This window comes from Mytilus galloprovincialis, chromosome 6 (genome assembly GCF_965363235.1).
Source record: "Mytilus galloprovincialis chromosome 6, xbMytGall1.hap1.1, whole genome shotgun sequence".
In the NCBI taxonomy this organism is placed as follows: Eukaryota; Metazoa; Mollusca; class Bivalvia; order Mytilida; family Mytilidae; genus Mytilus; species Mytilus galloprovincialis.
Genome location: NC_134843.1, coordinates 41,724,210 through 41,743,203, shown reverse-complemented (window position 1 = coordinate 41,743,203; position 18,994 = coordinate 41,724,210).

The following is an 18,994-nucleotide window of genomic DNA, read 5'->3' as shown; positions in this document are numbered from 1 at the left end:
TCTCCACTATCTGTAGATTAACAACTTTTGGTTATATTTATAATTTAGAATCATCATTGAAGGTGGAGCACGATTGCACAGTTAATTAATTATATTGATGTGCCATTTGTATGCAAGAGTGACATTCCGTTGTATTATGTGCCAATTCGAAAAAGTTATGCGAGTATTGTCTCCCTTTAACAGGTTCATTATTTTATAATTAAGTTTAGGTTTCTGATATAACTTTTAATAATTACAAATGTATCAATTCAATATATTTCAGTGTTTGTTTTTGATGTATCAAAAACATTGATATACGAATATAATTTCATAAATTTGAAACGTTTAAAATGATTACATACCAATATAAAGAACCGTTCATCATTTTTACAAAAGGCTATGAATGAAAATGGAATTATTTATCTTCCCTTGATGATAGATTGATTGGGAAATGAACCAAAGTTATCCAATGGTAATCACAGAGAGGGACTAGCAAACAATTTTTAATTGTAGCTTACTCAACGTTAAAACAATTTTCCATTATAAACGAATGTTATTTTATACAAATATAAGGACTTTGGTAGCTAAATCTACAAATTTTATTAGATATTATGATTTTTTATTGCAATAGATTAATATGCTACTATTTGGAAGCCACGAGTCAGTCATGACAAGAAATGAAAAAAAAAAAAAAAACGATCAAATCACAAACAGTATACACAATTTGGGTCATCACTGAAACAAATGTAACTGCACCAAATACTAAATATTTCGTCAGATACCTAGATCTACTTAGGTCTTTCAGATCGGCTTTGCCAAAAATGTAGATTTAACATGAGACTACTAACAGATTCTAACATGCATTTAGATTTTTTTTTGGAAAAAAAATGTATATATCTCCGTGCTTTTTTGCGAGCTATATGCTGTGTTGAAAATAAATAAAAAAGTCCTTTAAATTGGCATGTTTCATTTTCAGCAAAAACCATTTACTTTGTACAATTCCCATTCTAAGAGTTATCTCCCCTTAGATGGCTTAATTGAAAAATTGAATCCAGCAAAAATATATATTCAGTACAAAAATCGTTTATTTTCTCTATTTGAACAAAACAGTTCAGTGTACGTATACTTTGCAATTGTGTCTTAAACTTTGCAAATTTATGCAAATAATTAAACCTATTATATATGGTGTGTACTGCAGGTTTACACCCGCGATTGACAAATTGAGTTTTCCAACGACCGTATGAGGGCCAGTCAAGGTCGTTATTAACAATCCCATCATCATCAGTTATTGACCGTGCGAGGGGTGTATAGCCAGTCAAGGTCGTTAAACTTCCTTTGTCATGAGTTTTTTTTTAACATAATGCGCCCATTTTATACAAAAACTACTAATTATTACAATACATATTTACCCAATAATTCATACTTGTCCTGATTTCCACGAAAATTGTCACAACGTTTAACAGATTTCTTCTATGTTAATGATTTTGCTTTTGTTCAATATTTTTTGTAACATAATCACTGTTATCATTAGACCACGTTCAAGACCCGTGGCATATACATGCATTCTGCACATTTAACAATTCGTCCATTACTGACCGTGTAGCCTCAATAGCACATTTGGACCAGATTGATAACTATGCAAAAGAGCGTTTTGTTTTTCACTTTGCCTATTTCAATTCTTACCTCATATACCTAAATGCTGTTAAATTTAGTCAACTAATCTAGCTTAATAAAAACTTTAGATCTTAAAAATTAATTATGTGCCCAGGCTGTCCAAAATCAAAAACTGCACCAGCGTTGTGTAATGTGCAAACTCTTTGTTATATTTCTTATTGGCAAAATTAAATTATGTGTTCAAGTGAATGACAGATCTTTGACAGAATCAGTTGAATGTATTTACTTTTTCTTTTAACAATAGACGGTTTAGAGATTGACGGTGGAGCCTTGAATTTAGAAAACGGGGGCGTCATTGTCAAAAATTGTATACAAATCGCCATCTGTGCCCCCTGAATCCGCCACTTGTCTCTTTTTAAAGGTGATACTCATAATGTTAGCATTATAAACATAATAAATGTCTTTTGATAGTTTGTGTCGTTGTTTTACCCAAGTGAAAGATTTTAAAATTAATCAGAAACAGCTGACTATAAGAGAGCTTCTAGTTAAGCATACATGTAAACTTCACATTGGCATTTATAACTTTAAGGGACCTTCATTGCCAATATTTCACTTTGTAAATATATGACTGAATGATACTTTTACTTTTTTAATATCCTAGTTAAAACGAAAACATACATGTTTATGAAAAAGATAAACAAAGATACATGACGAGTGAGAATCTTTAGGGATAGTCCTTGAATTGAAAAGTCAATACTTATGAAATATTACGTCAATGAAAATACCAATTCATTTCAAATGTTTATTGCGATATAAACTTTAAACTATATATTTGTCACACATATCATCTTTTCTGAATTATGCTAACAGAAACAAAGGAAAGACAAGATATTTTACCGAATTACAAAAAGACACATAATGTTGTGAATTCTTCTGACATTGATCGTTGTTGAAATTAACTTAGTTATAATATGTTTCAGATGGATCATCGGCATATATTTTCTCATATAGATTTTTTTTTTAATAAAAAATGAACTTTACCAAAATGTAGATTAAACCATGATTTTCTTCCAAAAACATAATAAAAGGTATGGATCACCGTGCTATTTTGCAATCTACAAGTCGTACACAATTGCCAAACTATGCATCGGTTACAGAAATCAATTAGACAGAATTTTAAAATAACATATGATAAGATAGATTTTACGGTATGCTTTAGCAAAAAAGAGAACAATTGGTGCTACAAGTAAACAATGACAAATTTATTAACATTCCTTTATATAAAAAAAATACTATCTCCCCTTGAATGACTACAAGATAAAAAAAAAAATTGATTCGAACAAAAGCAAATAGTTGGTATTTGTTAGAACAGTCTGTATGATCCAATTAAGTACTTACTATTTTCCTTATTCAAATAAAAAGTAAAATCACAAAAAACTGAACTCCGAGGAAAATTCAAAACGGAAAGTCCCTAATCAAATGACAAAATGAAATAATAAAACACATCAAACGAATGGACAACAACAAAACAGTCTTACTCTTATTGTAAAAATATTATGAAAGTGAAAAAGCTCTACTAGTAATGTCATGATGTACTATGAGCTAGGTAGACTGCCATTATTGCACACCAGAAAATGTCGCATTTTTAAATACTGGTTTAAGCTGTTATGTACTACAAACTGTATTTTGAAAAACTGTTACTGTTTTTTATATGACGATTTACAAAAATGTCCAAATAATAAGACAAATTGGTTGTATTTTATTAAAAATGAGTTGCTCAGTATAGGTTTAGGTGATATTTGGTATAATCAAGGTTTATTATTAGATAGTAAACTCTCCAGTAGTTTTTACTTGATAATTAAAAAACGCCTGTTTGATTGTCTGAAGCAAGATTTTGACAGCCAAATGAATAATTTAGTTAAATGTACAAGTTACAGATATATCGTTCAAAACTTTTGTTTACAAAATTATTTATGTAAACCAATACCAGTTATTTATAAGACATGTATTACCAAAATAAGACTTATTAGTCATGATTTAGCTATAGAATGTGGTCGCTATTCTGCAATTCGAAGAAGTAATAGACTATGTAGTTTTTGTAAAAATGACATTGAAGATGAGATGCATTTTATTTTAAAATGTCCTACTTATCAAGGTCTTAGATCTTATTTTATAAAACCATATTATTGGAGAAAACCTTCTATGTATAAATATATACAATTAATGAGTTCTAATAATCCTAGAGAATTATGTAATTTGGGTAAATTTATAGTTTCGTGCACAAAAATTAAGATCTAACATGATGTAATATGTTTCACACATTACCTTCTGCTATCTATGTATACTTTATGTAGTCTATATGTTGTATGCCTATAGTTGTTATGACTTTGGAAAATAAAGTTATATATTAATACTCATTAATTTCCAATCTGTCTTAAAATTTGCAGATTGAAGCAAATAATCATATCGAATTTGTGGGCAGTCAATGTCGTTATAAACCACCCTCATTAACGATTGCATAATTTGAACATAAAAATATCTATGAAGAAAATGTTTTATATCTTTTTTAAATTTTTTACAGTGTTTTAACTCCATGAAATTGGCTGTATGTTTTAAAGTATGACGAAAATATACACTGAACAATGATCTTTAAACCATCTTGTCCTTTAATTCGTCCACATATTGATTTATTCGAGACACTAAGGATTTTCTGCGCCTGGAAGAGATTACCGTAGCTTTATTGGTCAAAACCTTTCGGAATTTTTTGTCCTGAATGCTCTTGAACTTAATGGTATATTTGGCTTTTTGTATTCGTGCGTCACTAATGCATGAGTCTTTTGTAGATGAAACGCACTTATAGCATACAAAATTGTGACCCTGATACCTGTGATGAGTTTATCTCAGTGGAGTAAAGAATCTAGCAATTACAAATTCATATTTGATTTATCAACATTTAGAATAAAAAAAATGTAATATTTACACGATTTGACAATACGTATACATAGTTTGAAAGATATTTTGCAGTAAAATTATTCTAACTTTTTGGGCCCGGACGAAGCAAGAGTGTACTCCATTTTACAGAGCACATTATGTCATCCTAGATGTCGAGTTTGCTTCATGTTCCCCATTCTAGCATGTATTGATGACTTTCGTTACTTAATTTTCTAAAAGGAAAGTAAAATGTAATTGATAAAGAAAACAATATTTAATTGGCTAAAATGACTATGCTGCATCCGTCAGCGGTTTCTCGCATTCAGATGGTAATAGTTCTGGAGAGATAAAAATGTAAAAGTTGTTGAAAATGAAACTTTTAATCGAAATATAAAAAACATAAAAGGTAAATATTTCAAACGATTATTTTATTTACGATTCCACATACAGATAAAATACCGGTTTTTCATAAACTCAGTGCAAAGTCTTAAAATTTTTATTAGTTTTAATGTTTGGCCTTTTGAAAATATGAAACACAAGTTCAATGCGTAATGAAATGAGCCCCTTTCACAGTTCTGTTTGAACTTATAATTTTCACCAATTATGAAATGGAAAAGTAACAGGTTACAATATATATTAGAATCAAAATTCTATCTACAAACAACCAATATTAAATACGATTGTTTTTATACATGTTATTATTTGTTTAAACACGTAATCTATTTCCTTCTGATTTTCCAGATATGTCCACTACTTATGTGTGTTCATTTCAGTTAAAACGGTTATTTTGTTAATGCAAAATAGTGTGAGTGTATATAGCATAAAGTACATTGTATGACACAGACATTAAAAAAAATACGCAATGAAAAAATAAAGATCTTATAACCCTAGGCCTACTTCAGTGTGTACCACATACACTGGTAGTCATGGTTATTACACAGACCAGCTTTCAATATACGTAACTGTTATAATATAAACTTTTTATGGCTGACATCTATTCTTTATGTATGACTATAATGCTGAAGGTGTTTCATAGTTTGCCAAAATATGTTACATTATAACAAAGCTAGATTATAAACGAACCATTGCATTTAATATCTCGCGTGGAAAGAGGTTATGCTATCTTTTTAACTGACAACGTAAACCAGTTATTTATATTAAATATCATTTAATACAAATGATTAAACTGAAGAAAAACAATTGATCCTAATTAACCCAACTTTAATTTAATGTGATTGGATATGAGTTGGATCACCGTTGTTGAATGGAGTCACTCGACCAACAGTGCTCGCCACACGCGACCGTGCCTTCCTTTGGTCCGATCATCTTGTATTCATTTCAGCAATTTAAATAAAACAAAAAGATATTTCATAATTGAACTCCCTAAGATAGACATTTTGCCTTTCTCAATTACAAATCTTTTTATTCGAAACATGCACTTTAGTTTGACAAGTGCAAAATGTAAACATGGAAACAGTCGTCTGCGCGGAAAAATTCATTTGGATAAGCATATAATTAGCTGAAACTGTTAGCTACTGAGGTTTAAAAAAAAGAGGGAAACATTTCGCCTTTCCCGATTACATGTTTTTTATTTCGAAACATGCATTTAGTTTGACAAGCGAAAAATGGAAACACGGAAACAGTGGTCTGCGCAAAAAATAACAACCTCTTTGATTTGGATAAGCATATACTGTGTTCAAACGTAGAAATACTGAGGTTCAGTACATTGAGGGAAATGTATTGATGTATGACATAAACAGATCAAAAGTTGGAAAGCAGATTTTATGTTTTGGATTACTAGTAATCGGATTTATAAAGCTATAAAAAGAATACCATGTGTTTGATTTGCGATTAACGATAACACAGTTTCAAGGCATATCACTTATAATAAAATTAACGGTACCAATTTTCTTGCACCAGATGCGCATTTCGACAATACATGTCTCTTCAGTGATGCTCGTGGCCAAAATATTTGACTGTAATATGCTATGGGAAGAACCTAAAAAAATCAGGATTGTAATCAGTGCTATTCCTTATGTTTTTGTTCGAGATATTGGATGTCATACGTGGTAAGCCCTTTTTCTTAACTGAAAGGGATTTATAAATTTGTACGGTGATAACCCTTGTGGGAAAAATGTTCAATCAGATATAACTATCTTTTGGGCATAGTCTTGATGCCATAAGCCATACAAATAAAAGGAATGATGTGCTATATATAAAGGATTACGAAATACTGCCAGTGTACTTTGCTTATTCGCCATGGCATTGAATGACGAAGAAATAAACGTTCCAAGTGCGCCCTCTCCTGAGCTGGATATGTTGAGACATCAAGATGCACATGCAAAGTTTAGTTGTGATCTGGCTGATCCAGATCATAGTGCTAATACGCGTGTAAATTATTCATCTAGTAGAGATAATGACACAGAAGAAGATTTTAATTTAAGCTATACAGGTACTAAAGATATTGATAAAATAGAACGACTCTATAGACGCCCGAAATCAGCTGAACCTATTAGTCATAAAGATAAAATGTATAGAAAAATTAAAAATCTAAAGCACAGTAATATGCACAATGACAGAATAGAGCAATTTTATAAACGACCTTCATCTGCGAAACATGTTCGAAATGCTGATCGTTCAAATATAATAACTGCCGACATTGGGTCCCAAAATGTCCATGACCTTGATAATTTAAAACTTGCTAATGAAACCTCAGTTTTTGATACAGATACTTCTAAGCAAATTGATGTTCAACCTTGGATAACTACAGAAAATTTAGAGACTAACGATGGCAGCTTTATAAATAGCGAATATGAAACAATAAATTTTGAAGAAGGTGCTCCACAGCAATCACAATCTGACAACCAAGATAGCGGTACTCTATTTTCCAAATTTAACATAACAGAAATAAGGTCATTGGAAAATGATGACTTTGATCATTCAAAAAATACGAATGAAACATCGTTTTCGAACACAGATACCTCCAAAGAAATGTATGCACAATCTGAAGCTAGAACAGAATATGAAGAGACGACAATCAATGACAGCTTGATAAATAGTAAAAATAATCCAAAAAATATCGAAGAAACCGATCTACAAAAATCCCAATCTGTTAACCAATATGAAAGCACACATTATTCAAATATTAATACCGAAATTAGGTTCCAGAACACTGATGACTCTGAGAATATTAAACATTACAAAGAAACATCGTTTTTAAACACAGATACCCCTCATCAAAGTAATGCTCGGTCTGGGAGTACAGCAAAACATTTAGAGAATATCGATGGAAGCTTAACATATACTAAAAATGATAAAGAAAAATTGGAAGAAAATGATCTACAAAAATCACAATCTGATAATCAATACGATAGTAAACATTGTTCAAATATTAATACCGAAATCAACTCCCTGAATACTGAGGACTGTGAGAATACCAAACATGATCAATCAACGTCGTTTTTAAACACAGATACACATCAACAAATGTATGTTCGGTCAATGGATATAGTAGAAAAATTATATACTAAGGATGGCATTTTAGAAAGTAGTGATCATCTTCATGGCAGTTCTCCTCAGCAATATTCATTTGACATTCAAAATGATATTACATATCGTTCAAATATACAGAAAACTCACAGTTTGTCCTCGAAAACGGATTCCTTTGAGAATGGAAATCATGAAGCCTCGATTTTGACCCCAAACAACTCTAAAACTATCTATGTTCAATCTGTTGTTGCTTCACAAAATTTAGAGACTTGTAATGGTAGCTTGGTAAATAGTAATAGTAATACAGAGATTATCGAGGAACATTCACAATCTTACGACCAATATGACAATACTAGTCCCCAACCTGACAGGACTGGACACCAAACATCACAAAATCAAATGAAACCATCTACACACAGTAATTATAATTCATGTGATGAAAACATGGATGAAAATAATCTTCAAAGTACCAAAAACAATATAAATATGGAATATCATAACACGTCACAATCTTCATCTCAACAGGATTTACGATATGTTCCATACGATTCCGAACAAGATGAACAGAAGTTTAGAGAACGAGTTTATGTTCACAATGTTGATTGCCATGTTCAAACAAACAAAAGTCCCCGAGAGTTAGATAGTCATGAAATAAATACAGACGAAAAAGATGAAAAAGATATAAAGAGCAAATTTCATACCAAATCTACTGGAACATTTTGGCAACTTTCTGACAAGACATCGTATAGCAGCAATTTGGACAGTCTGGATAAACAACAACAAGACAGTGAATCTGAGAATCAAATCGAAACCACAAACAGTGAATTAAACGAACAGACCACGAATGTCATAAAACCTAAGCAAGAACGAAAAGGTAGAAGTAGACTTCGGAATATTATCATTAGAAAACGGAACTGCGTTAGTCCATCACCTGCAAAACATGAAGAACTGTCGAGGCGAAGTCGAAGCTGTCCTGCATTTTACAAAACGTTTAATGCAGACAATTATGATTGTTCTAGTTGTGTCTGCTGCATCAATAGTGTTCATCCTATAGAAGAAAGTAAACACTCACCACACTTTGATAGTCTGAATGAGTTGAACAAACAAAATTCCTCTCTTCTTAATCATCCTGATTGTTTGACCTCAGTTTGTTGCAAAGCTAGTGTGCATCCGGTACAAGAGAATAAGAGAAGTTTGTCAAAATTCGATAATCTTGATAAACTGGATAGTCAATCCGATTTCTGTGACGATTCTAATTGTAAAAGTTTGATTTGCTGCAAGAACAGTGTTAATCAAATTGGAGATATCAGAAATACAGAGGGAATGCCGCAATCTGATACTCATAATCATTTGGAATCAAATGCCAGTTGTTGGGATAATTCTATCTGTACAAGTTCAGTTTGCTGCAAAAATAGTGTTGTACCAATTGTTTTGGAAGCAGAAGTCAATGAAGTTGATAATAAATCCGATGAATGTCAATCTCTTGGTGACAAAACCAAATCAACCTCTACTCTACCAATTTCAGAAACTGAGAAAGCCAACGGAAATAATCTACCTAATGTTCCTGATACCACAACTTTTGACCAAACAGACCATAATCAAAGTTTAACGTCTTCCAGAAATTTTGCAATAACAAACATGCAGGATACAGACAATCCCCACATGAACAGTTCAAAAGAAACATGTACAGAAAAATCTATTTATACAATAACTGATAGTTCTGAAAAAGAAAACAAACTCGACAAGAATGAAATTGATAGTTGCGAATATAAGAGCACAGAACTAAACCCAAATTCTGAAACATCTTATCATCCTAATGATTATACAATGGAATCGTCGCAAATACAAGAAAACTTTCCCGGCAAAAATTTGTACAAAAATAAAGCTATTGCCTCAGATAAATCTGAAACACATGATTTTAACTCCGTCTGTTCCTCAGACACAAAGAATACCGAAAATGACCATGGAATTGTACAGTTAGTTAAAAAACCACAAACAATTTTATTCAGTTCTGCATGTACGAATAATATGTCAAATTCTCAGGATTTGAAATGTCATAACCCAATTTTATCCAATGAGCAAGTCTTAGATATTTTTTCGGATGTACCATGTGTTACAAACGACAACCAGAAAGCTCAGGATCAAGAAAGGGGGACAAAAATAAAAGATGACGCTAGCAAATCGTTACCCTTACAGACGACTGTGCAAAACTCTGATATTATGGATAGACATTGTAAACGCTCTCAAAATACAATCGACTTTGAAACTATATCTGAAGTGGGACGTAGTGAAGATATAGATTCAAAAGAAGTAATAAAACTTGGGAAAAAGTGTAGGAGTATTTCATCAGCTAATCAAGAGCGACGTCGACTGGGTACCCCCTTGACGCTTATTCTATATGTGAAGAAAAAGTGCCAGTCCAAGATTAGAAAGATAATGTAAGTAAACACTGTTGCCTTTATTTTTATTTTAAAACTGCTCTTGTCAATTATCTCAATAAAACATTTAAGCATGCTATTAAATAATGTTAAAAAAGGATAATCTATTCCCAAGTTCTATTTTTTTCATGTTCTAGAAAGATTATTTTTTTATCCTGCTTACACAAACGAAGCTATGGGTCACATATCACAAGTGTTATCGTGATAGTAAGGGTACACATATCAATTCAGCTTACAAATACGATCAACTAAACGACAAGTGTTTTTTTCTTTCTTCGTAAAAGCCCATTTTTTCAAGCAAGAAATAACTCTTTTATCAGAATTGCCAAAAACACAAGATTATACATCATGATCAATGTGTACTTGTATCTTGGATTTTCTACGTGCATATTATGTACCATTACTTTCTATCAGAATAAAAATGTGATAACATAACTGCCTAACATATCCGTATACAACCTCGCTTTGCAATTAAATGAATTGAACATTGGCACAGCAACTCAAAAATTCAAAATGAAATAAGTAAAAGTTTTCAAGAAAAAGAGGACCGACAAATATTTCCTGAGACGTTCTGTATATACGAGTGCCTTTGACACCGTCTTTAATTATTGTTTATCAAATTTTCCTGTCATTTTTGATAAGGTAGGTAATATCCAATACCTTCATGTATATCAAAAGTCACGTTAAAAGTTACTTAATAATATATACCTGTCAAAGTCAACATTTGTGTAACATAACTAACTCTTTCTTCTAAAACCTAGTTTAATTCATACCAATAATCAATAAACAATAACGTTTTAAGGTATTACTATGAGATTTAATGAAATTTTCGTGTTCCATTAAATCGATTGAAGATTTTATCTGATATGGTTTATTGATACCTCAAGAAATTTATCTGAAATATATAGATGTAATATTTTTATTATGAAGGAAAATTGCCAAATTGAAAAATAAGATCCTTGGGTATGTTCGAGGTAGGTGCAATTATTTTCCTTCTTTCTCTTTTGACAACTGTCAACTGTCAACTTCATAATTCAATAATTATTATGCATTTATTGTACTTGTGAGTAGGAATATACATAAGATGGTAATTATTGTTGCAACGTAGAGAACAATGTTTCAAAGCGTAAAAATGCAATATATTTTTATTGATGAAATTTCTAAAATTGCATTTTTTAGATTATAAACACGTCTAGCGCTCAAAGACTAAAAAAATTGTAATGGTCAACGTAAAATATGGCTTATTTTTCAGTAGTAAAGGTATTAAAGGGCAAATCATAATTTTTCAATAGGTTACATTTTACTGGTGTAAATTTAGAATACGCAAAAGACAAATTTATCGAAGTTGGAAACAATGCTTAGTTCGCAAATATGTCGATTTTCGTTCATACTATTATTTTCAATACGTTTGATCAGTTATGCGTTGTTTGATGAACTCCTTCTCTCAAAGTTTGATTCTTCAAATTGAACCAATTCATTTAAATAATAAAGGACGTTAGCTATAATACGTGAGCGAGCAGCAATAGAATTAACTCATCACCACTATAAAAATGGTATATTTAATTGATTGATTGTTGGTTGCTAAACGTCCAGTGGCAAATAGTTCATGCATGTTCGGGATGATGGTCTATTTGAAGAACTAGCTCAAGTAGCCTCTCGTTTAGACAAGATGTGATTTTTTTTTTAAAACAGCCCTCAACTTAAAATTCTTTGCTGGATATAGAATGAAATTCAAAACAGTGTGGCTGTGGCCATTGATTGACACATTAAATTCATCCATTGACTGGGACAATTTAGTCAACGTTTGTATGTAGCAACTACTGCTCACTATGTACTTTTTAAAGACACCTAAACTATGGGGTCACCAAAGGTTCTCAACACCTTAATAAAGTAATTCGAAAAACTAATCAGAAATAACACGATGTTTTGATTTATATCAATTATATAAATCAAAACATAAAAGTTATTCCTGATTAATTTTTTGAATTATTTTATAATTAAAGGCGTTAAGAAACCTTTGGTGACCCCACAGTTTAAATGTCTATCGTAGGTACGTCGTGAACAGTGGTCGTTACAGACAAACGTTCACGTAAATTATCCCAGTCAATGGATGAATTTAATGTGTCAATCAATGGCCACAGCCACACTGTTTTGAATTTCATTCTATATAACTCTTTTTTAAACAAGTCAAAATTTCAAATAGAATCGTTGTTTCTTTTAATTCAAATGTATTGAGTATATCAAATCAAGATAGACTTGAAGGTTAATAAATGAACTAACAATTTTTTCAATCGTTTTATTCAAATTTTACTAAAATAATCTGATGTATTTTTAACAAGCTACATGTAATCTGACTAAACTATGTATGGTATGTATAGATATTTTCTTGTCTATTTCCCTTAAAAGTTAGATTATACGACGGTTCCATATACATAAAGTAACCTCAAGAGAATCCTGTCAATTTCATGTTCACAACAATTTTTAATCGTCTTGGATTTTATTTTAGTGTAAATTAACAGCAAATTCCAAACATAATTTTATTATCTGCAGTATATGATGTGTAGGATCTCTTTCTTTAATGCTTAAAATTTGCAATTTGATTAAACATAAACTGATTTTTTTTCCAATTTAAAGACGCCTTCGTACAGTTAAAGACATACTTACATTAATATCAAAAACTAATTGGGCATACTTGTAAAGATAAATAGTGAAATTGGCTAAATCGGTTTCTCGAATATAAAGAGACCAAAAGTGAATGAATTGTTAGTAGACATGCAGTGTCAGTACATAATAAATTCGTTATAGGGAAGATACAATATCTTTTTCACAGTATCAATAATTTTGAATTGAACAAAGAAAATCAATGAATAAAAAAGTAACAAGTATCCGATATTAAATCAGAAGTGCAAAGCAATCGTCAACTCCGACAAAGAAATATAAAATGAATAAAAAATATTAGTTTGGCAATGACGAATACTATTAAATCTTTGATTGAGTAGTTATCGGAAATCCAAAAATCAACATTTTAAAGCTATTGACACCGAAAATATAACAAAAGGAAAACCTTGGCGAGACAATAATTGTAGCAATTGAAATCCTATTTCTCTGAGTCAATTTACATAATTTTATAACTTGAATATATATGTCATTACAAATATTTTAAAATCCAAGTGACTCTTATCGTTACTGAAATAATAATATTGTTTCAAATTCTAATTATTGGTCGACTGAACATGGTAGGTACAAGGTGTGCAAAACTCAACCCAAAGTTTTTTCAATACAAGGTTAAAATAAAATAATTAACACGACACAAACTGTCAAAAATATAGAGATTAAAAAGATGTTTGACACTTGAGGTGAAAGGAGTATAATTTTCTGCTGGGTAAGTTTTTAACTTTTAAATTCTGGGAGAACACATTGATATTTGAATTCAGTGAGAACACTTTGATATTTGAATTCTGGGAGACCACATTGATATTTGAATACATTTATTTGAATTCAGAGAGAACAGGTTTTGTTATCTGAATTCTAAAAGAACACTTTGATATTTGAATACTGAGAAAACATATGGATAAATTGAATTCCGGGAGAACCTATCGATATTTGAATTCCGGGAGAACACATTGCCACTTGAATTACCTGAAAACACATTGTACGTGATAAATATGATTTAGTTTACCTCTTTACCTTAATTTAGTTGCATTTTACACAGCTGTCCTAAAGCCAGATTGTAACTTTAAACAAAAAGTATTTGCATCAAATGCTTTCAAGATTTAGATAAAGTACACGACCATCTACAATATTTCATTTTAAGGTAATAATTTCTGTTAAGATCCATTTTTCCGTTGCTATAATTAGAACCAAAATTGAAAAGATCAGCCATTTACATTCAAAGTTGTCTTGCAAAAATGCAAGCAACGCGGATACAGCAATGGGTCGTAGTCTCTAAGTTGAGGCACTGCAGCTGATCAATACTTTCAAGCTTTTTAGAATTCATGTTATGGATTTGAAAATGAGCCTGATAATGTAAAATAAAATGTTGTGTGTGCCCTTATATTTTACATTAAGGGTCTATTTGCTTGCGAGAGAGATGTCCTATAATTGTGAACAGGTATGCTGTGAATATACATTAGAAAACTCTCACGAAACACTAAGAAAGAGATCATATAACAGAAAACAGTGCTTATGCTGTTGTACCTTGCCCTACAGTCATAAAAATGTCGAGTACGGTTATCGCAGTCAACTCAGAAATCAACCAATTAGATTACTAGATTTGGCGTTTCGATGAAAGATTTTTTACTTCGAGAACTGAGTAAAGTTTTATGACCGAGAACCTTATTTTGAAGTTTGCGAGGTCCGATATACTTTTAATAAAGATCAACCCCTTGGATATTCATCCATAAACACATAAATGAGTAATAAACGGAAGAGATATACTTCTTCAGATGCATTTGTTGCTCGAGGCGATGAATATCATAATAGCTAGGAAAAGTCGGATAATCAAAATGCGGAGATTTGTTGTGGACTTTAGAGGAATTGTGGACTTTAACGGTGCCACACTGCATCATCTAGGAATTTGCAGGGTGCATTTGCATTCAAAGAAAATATCCGGTTGATATAAAACGAATTTACTGCCAAAATTAATTGAAATGTGCAAGATATTTTCCCGCGCGACTGCCAAAATTAACTCTGTAATTAAATTAATTTTAAAATTACTTTAAATTTTATGTGTTATGTTTACCTTGTAAATAGCGGCCTTTTTACCCAGTGCCCTTAGAAACTTGACACATTTTGGTTTGTAAATTAAAGACAACAAAGGTATTGGATTTTACCTACATAAAATTGATCTATTTCCTAACGCTAACCTATTATTATGCATTTGTTTATATCACAAAAACAAATACGTATAATATACAAACTGCTACCTATTGTGGGGACTAATTGGCTTTCAATTATTGTTATGCATTGACTTATTTGTATCGAATAAAGGGATCATGGGAAGATTGGATCTTAGGTTGAAATTACACAAAGAATTCAAAACTTTGTCATAAAATCGGGAACTGAATTGTTGAAGGTAAGAACAGTATCGAGTCTTAATCTTTATAATTTTAGTTGTTTCATTTCTATATTGAAAAAAAATGACATTGAAACGAAGAATAACAAAATGTACGAATGTCTATATAACCAATAGCTTTTTAGATAAATATTTTTTATTAGTTGGTGTTGGCTTTTAACTAGCTTTCAGGAACTGCGAGTACTCTCAGATCTGGAGCCCTTTTTAACAGAATTAATTTACATTTGTCATTTCGAGCATGCTATGCGGTGTAATATTTTGCTCAATGCTAATCTTCCTCGCCATTTGGTCTCAGACGGAAGGTTGCCTAATTGACAATCAAACCATATTCTATTAGTCTTACATACAAGTAAGTGCTAGTACTTTTAATATTTTTTATTTGTAAATTTAACATTTTCGGACGGACGTACAAACCAGAAAACCCGCTCCCCAAACAAAAAACTAGAACTTACGAAAAAAAAAACCTAAACTGTCCTTATGAGTCCCATTACTCAATACGGTACTGGTTTTAGAATTGTTTCTTTCTGTAAAAATGGTTTCAGATATTTCATAAATTTTGTGAGCTGTTTAGTTTTCTTTAATTTTTCAGTTATAAAAATTCAAAACTGATCGCCTGGAATGCTAGCATAAAGAAAATCTCACCAGCACCGCGCTCATCAGAAAAATTAAAAAAAAATATATAAAAAAAGTGTTTATAAGCAATTTTGTATCATTTCTGCAATGTCCAAAATCATGTAAGTTAGAGTTACCTGAATTATTTTTCCCATTGAAAATTTTTGGAATTCCTTATTAAGGTAACCTTTTTGATCTAAGCTCAAGTTTTCGAATCAATTTTGTAATTACAATGTCGAACATGAAGTAAAAATGTCTTTTTATTTTTTTAAAAGTAAACAAATATTGACAGTCTGAAGTGTGTACAGTTGAAATTATTGACATAGCACTTAGTGTAATTGAAAATGCTTTCCAAAATTACCTTGTTATGATAATTCATCACAAAATCTCCTTGAAACTTTCTTCAAGAACATGAACATTGTCATAAAAGCATTATAAATGATAATCTTTTTGGAATGAAAAAACAAACAAGTAATATATGTTCTATTTCAACTTTAAAATTCTTGTGTCGTTGCGTTAAACGTCTATTACATGGAATGATATTAGTTATCTTGATGTAATCAGAGGTGTACGGTATTTTACACAGGTGCTGAAAATTCATACACCTTCAGATGCACACGGAACATCTCTAATTACATCACGAGTAAAGCGTTCCTTTACTCATCTTATAACGCCGTGTCGTCAAATATCACTTTTATTTTATTTTTAAGAAATTTGGTAAATTTTGTTTTTTGGGGGGATTTTTGTCACTTTTTGTCGTCTTGCTCTTCATGACATTGCTATATGAAATCATGAAGTTCGGCCACCGATATTAGAAAGTAGGACGGCATTTTAAAATTATTTAAACAGTTATACTTTTTTTTATTTATTAAATCGACAAATACAGTTAAGTGCTTCTCCTGTTCTGAATTTTAATTGTATGCGTTGTTTTTATGCCCCACCTACGATAGTAGAGGGGCATTATGTTTTCTGGTCTGTGCCTCCGTCCATCCGTTCGTTCGTGCGTCCGTTCGGCCCACTTCAGGTGAAAGTTTTTGGTCAAGGTAGTTTTTTATGAAGTTGAAGTCCAATCCACTTGAAACTTAGTACACATGTTCCCCATGATATGATCTTTCTAATTTTTATGCCAAATTAAAGTTTTGACCCTAATTTCACGGTCCACTGAACATAGAAAATTATAGTGCGAGTGGGGCATCCGTGTGCTATGGACACATTTCTTGTTATTAATTGTTTGTATTCTTACCCTGAAAGGAGAAACCTCGCTGATAAGTACTGTTTGTTATATCTTAAAGTTTTGGGTTTTTTTTCCTTTGTGAACTTTGAAATTACAGCAGATCTTGGATAGTGGCAGTAAAATATAGTTCCAACTCTTCTATTCCTGTGACATAACTATTGTATAGACAATTTTTCATTGTTGAAGACCACATTATCGACATTACCCCACATATCCTGATATTTATAAAAATATTTTTGAAATCCGCAAGTGTTTGATGAGAAGATTCGTTCCCAGATTTTTTTGTGTTTATATTTATGCAAGTGATATTTATAAAGCGCCTATTTTTGAGTTCATTCATATTAAATTTTCTTTTGAAACCTCTTTGCTGGTGTTCATATTCGAATCTAGAGTGTTACGCAAGAGTTAAATGAAACAAGAAGTAAACATCTTAGACAAACACCTCACGCCGATATGTATATTTGTCTCTCGACTTCAATTTTGAACGATCAAAGAAAACTTTGAAATGGGTAACCTCCCCTGTTGTCTGGACCGTTTTATGGAACCATTTTGAAATGATTTATTTACCTTTGCATAGCATGCTTTAACGTTCTAATTTACAACACGTATGTAAAGTTAAACAATAGTTTTTTCAAAAGGGTTTGATTTCGTAAATGATATGTCATTATTTAGTTCTGCTATTCTGACTTTTTTAACAAGTCTGTTACCTGTTCCAGACATTGTCAAAATTTGGACATGTGCTTTATCGAGCTGTCACTATCAATGATTATTAGTTTTATAATATGTACACAAAATACATGTTTACTTCGTTACATTCTTAAAATTCTGGAATTCTCTATCATTTGATGACCAAAATCTACACCAAGTACATGAACACTGCTTAATATTGTTAAATTTCTGAAATTCTCTGTCAATTATTGACCAAAGTCTGCACCAAAAACATGTATTTTACTTCTACATATTCCTAAAATTCTGAAATTCTCTTTTAATTGATGACCAAAGTCTACACCAAATACATGTATACATACATTCTGAAAGTTTTGAAAATCTCTTTCAATTGATGACCAAAGTTAATACAAAATACATGTTAACTTCTATACATACACCAAATACAGAAATACTTCTCAGTATCCAGTATTAAAATTCTGAAATTCTCTATCAATTAAACAAGGTCTACACCACTTCTATACATGTTTAAAATTATGAAATTTTATATCAGTTGAGTAGAAATTTATTTTATTGAAATAAGTCCAGGCATTGGACTATCATAAAAAAAAATGAACATATTAAACATACATTTGTAATCAACTGTTGATGACCAAAATCTACACCAAATACATGTATACTTCTATACATTTTGAAAATTCTGAAAATCTCTATCAATTGATGACCACATTCTACATCAAATACATGAATACTTCTTTTAAATATTGATAAAATCTGAAATTCTGTACCAATTGATCGCCAGAGTCTACACACAATACATGTATACTTCTAAATATTCTTAAAATTATGATATTTCCTTTCAATAAATGACCAAAAGATGCGTCAAATAAAGAAGTCTGTGGCCCCGTAAATCTGCAATCTTTCATTCCGCAAGATGCACTTTCAATTAAACTCCGT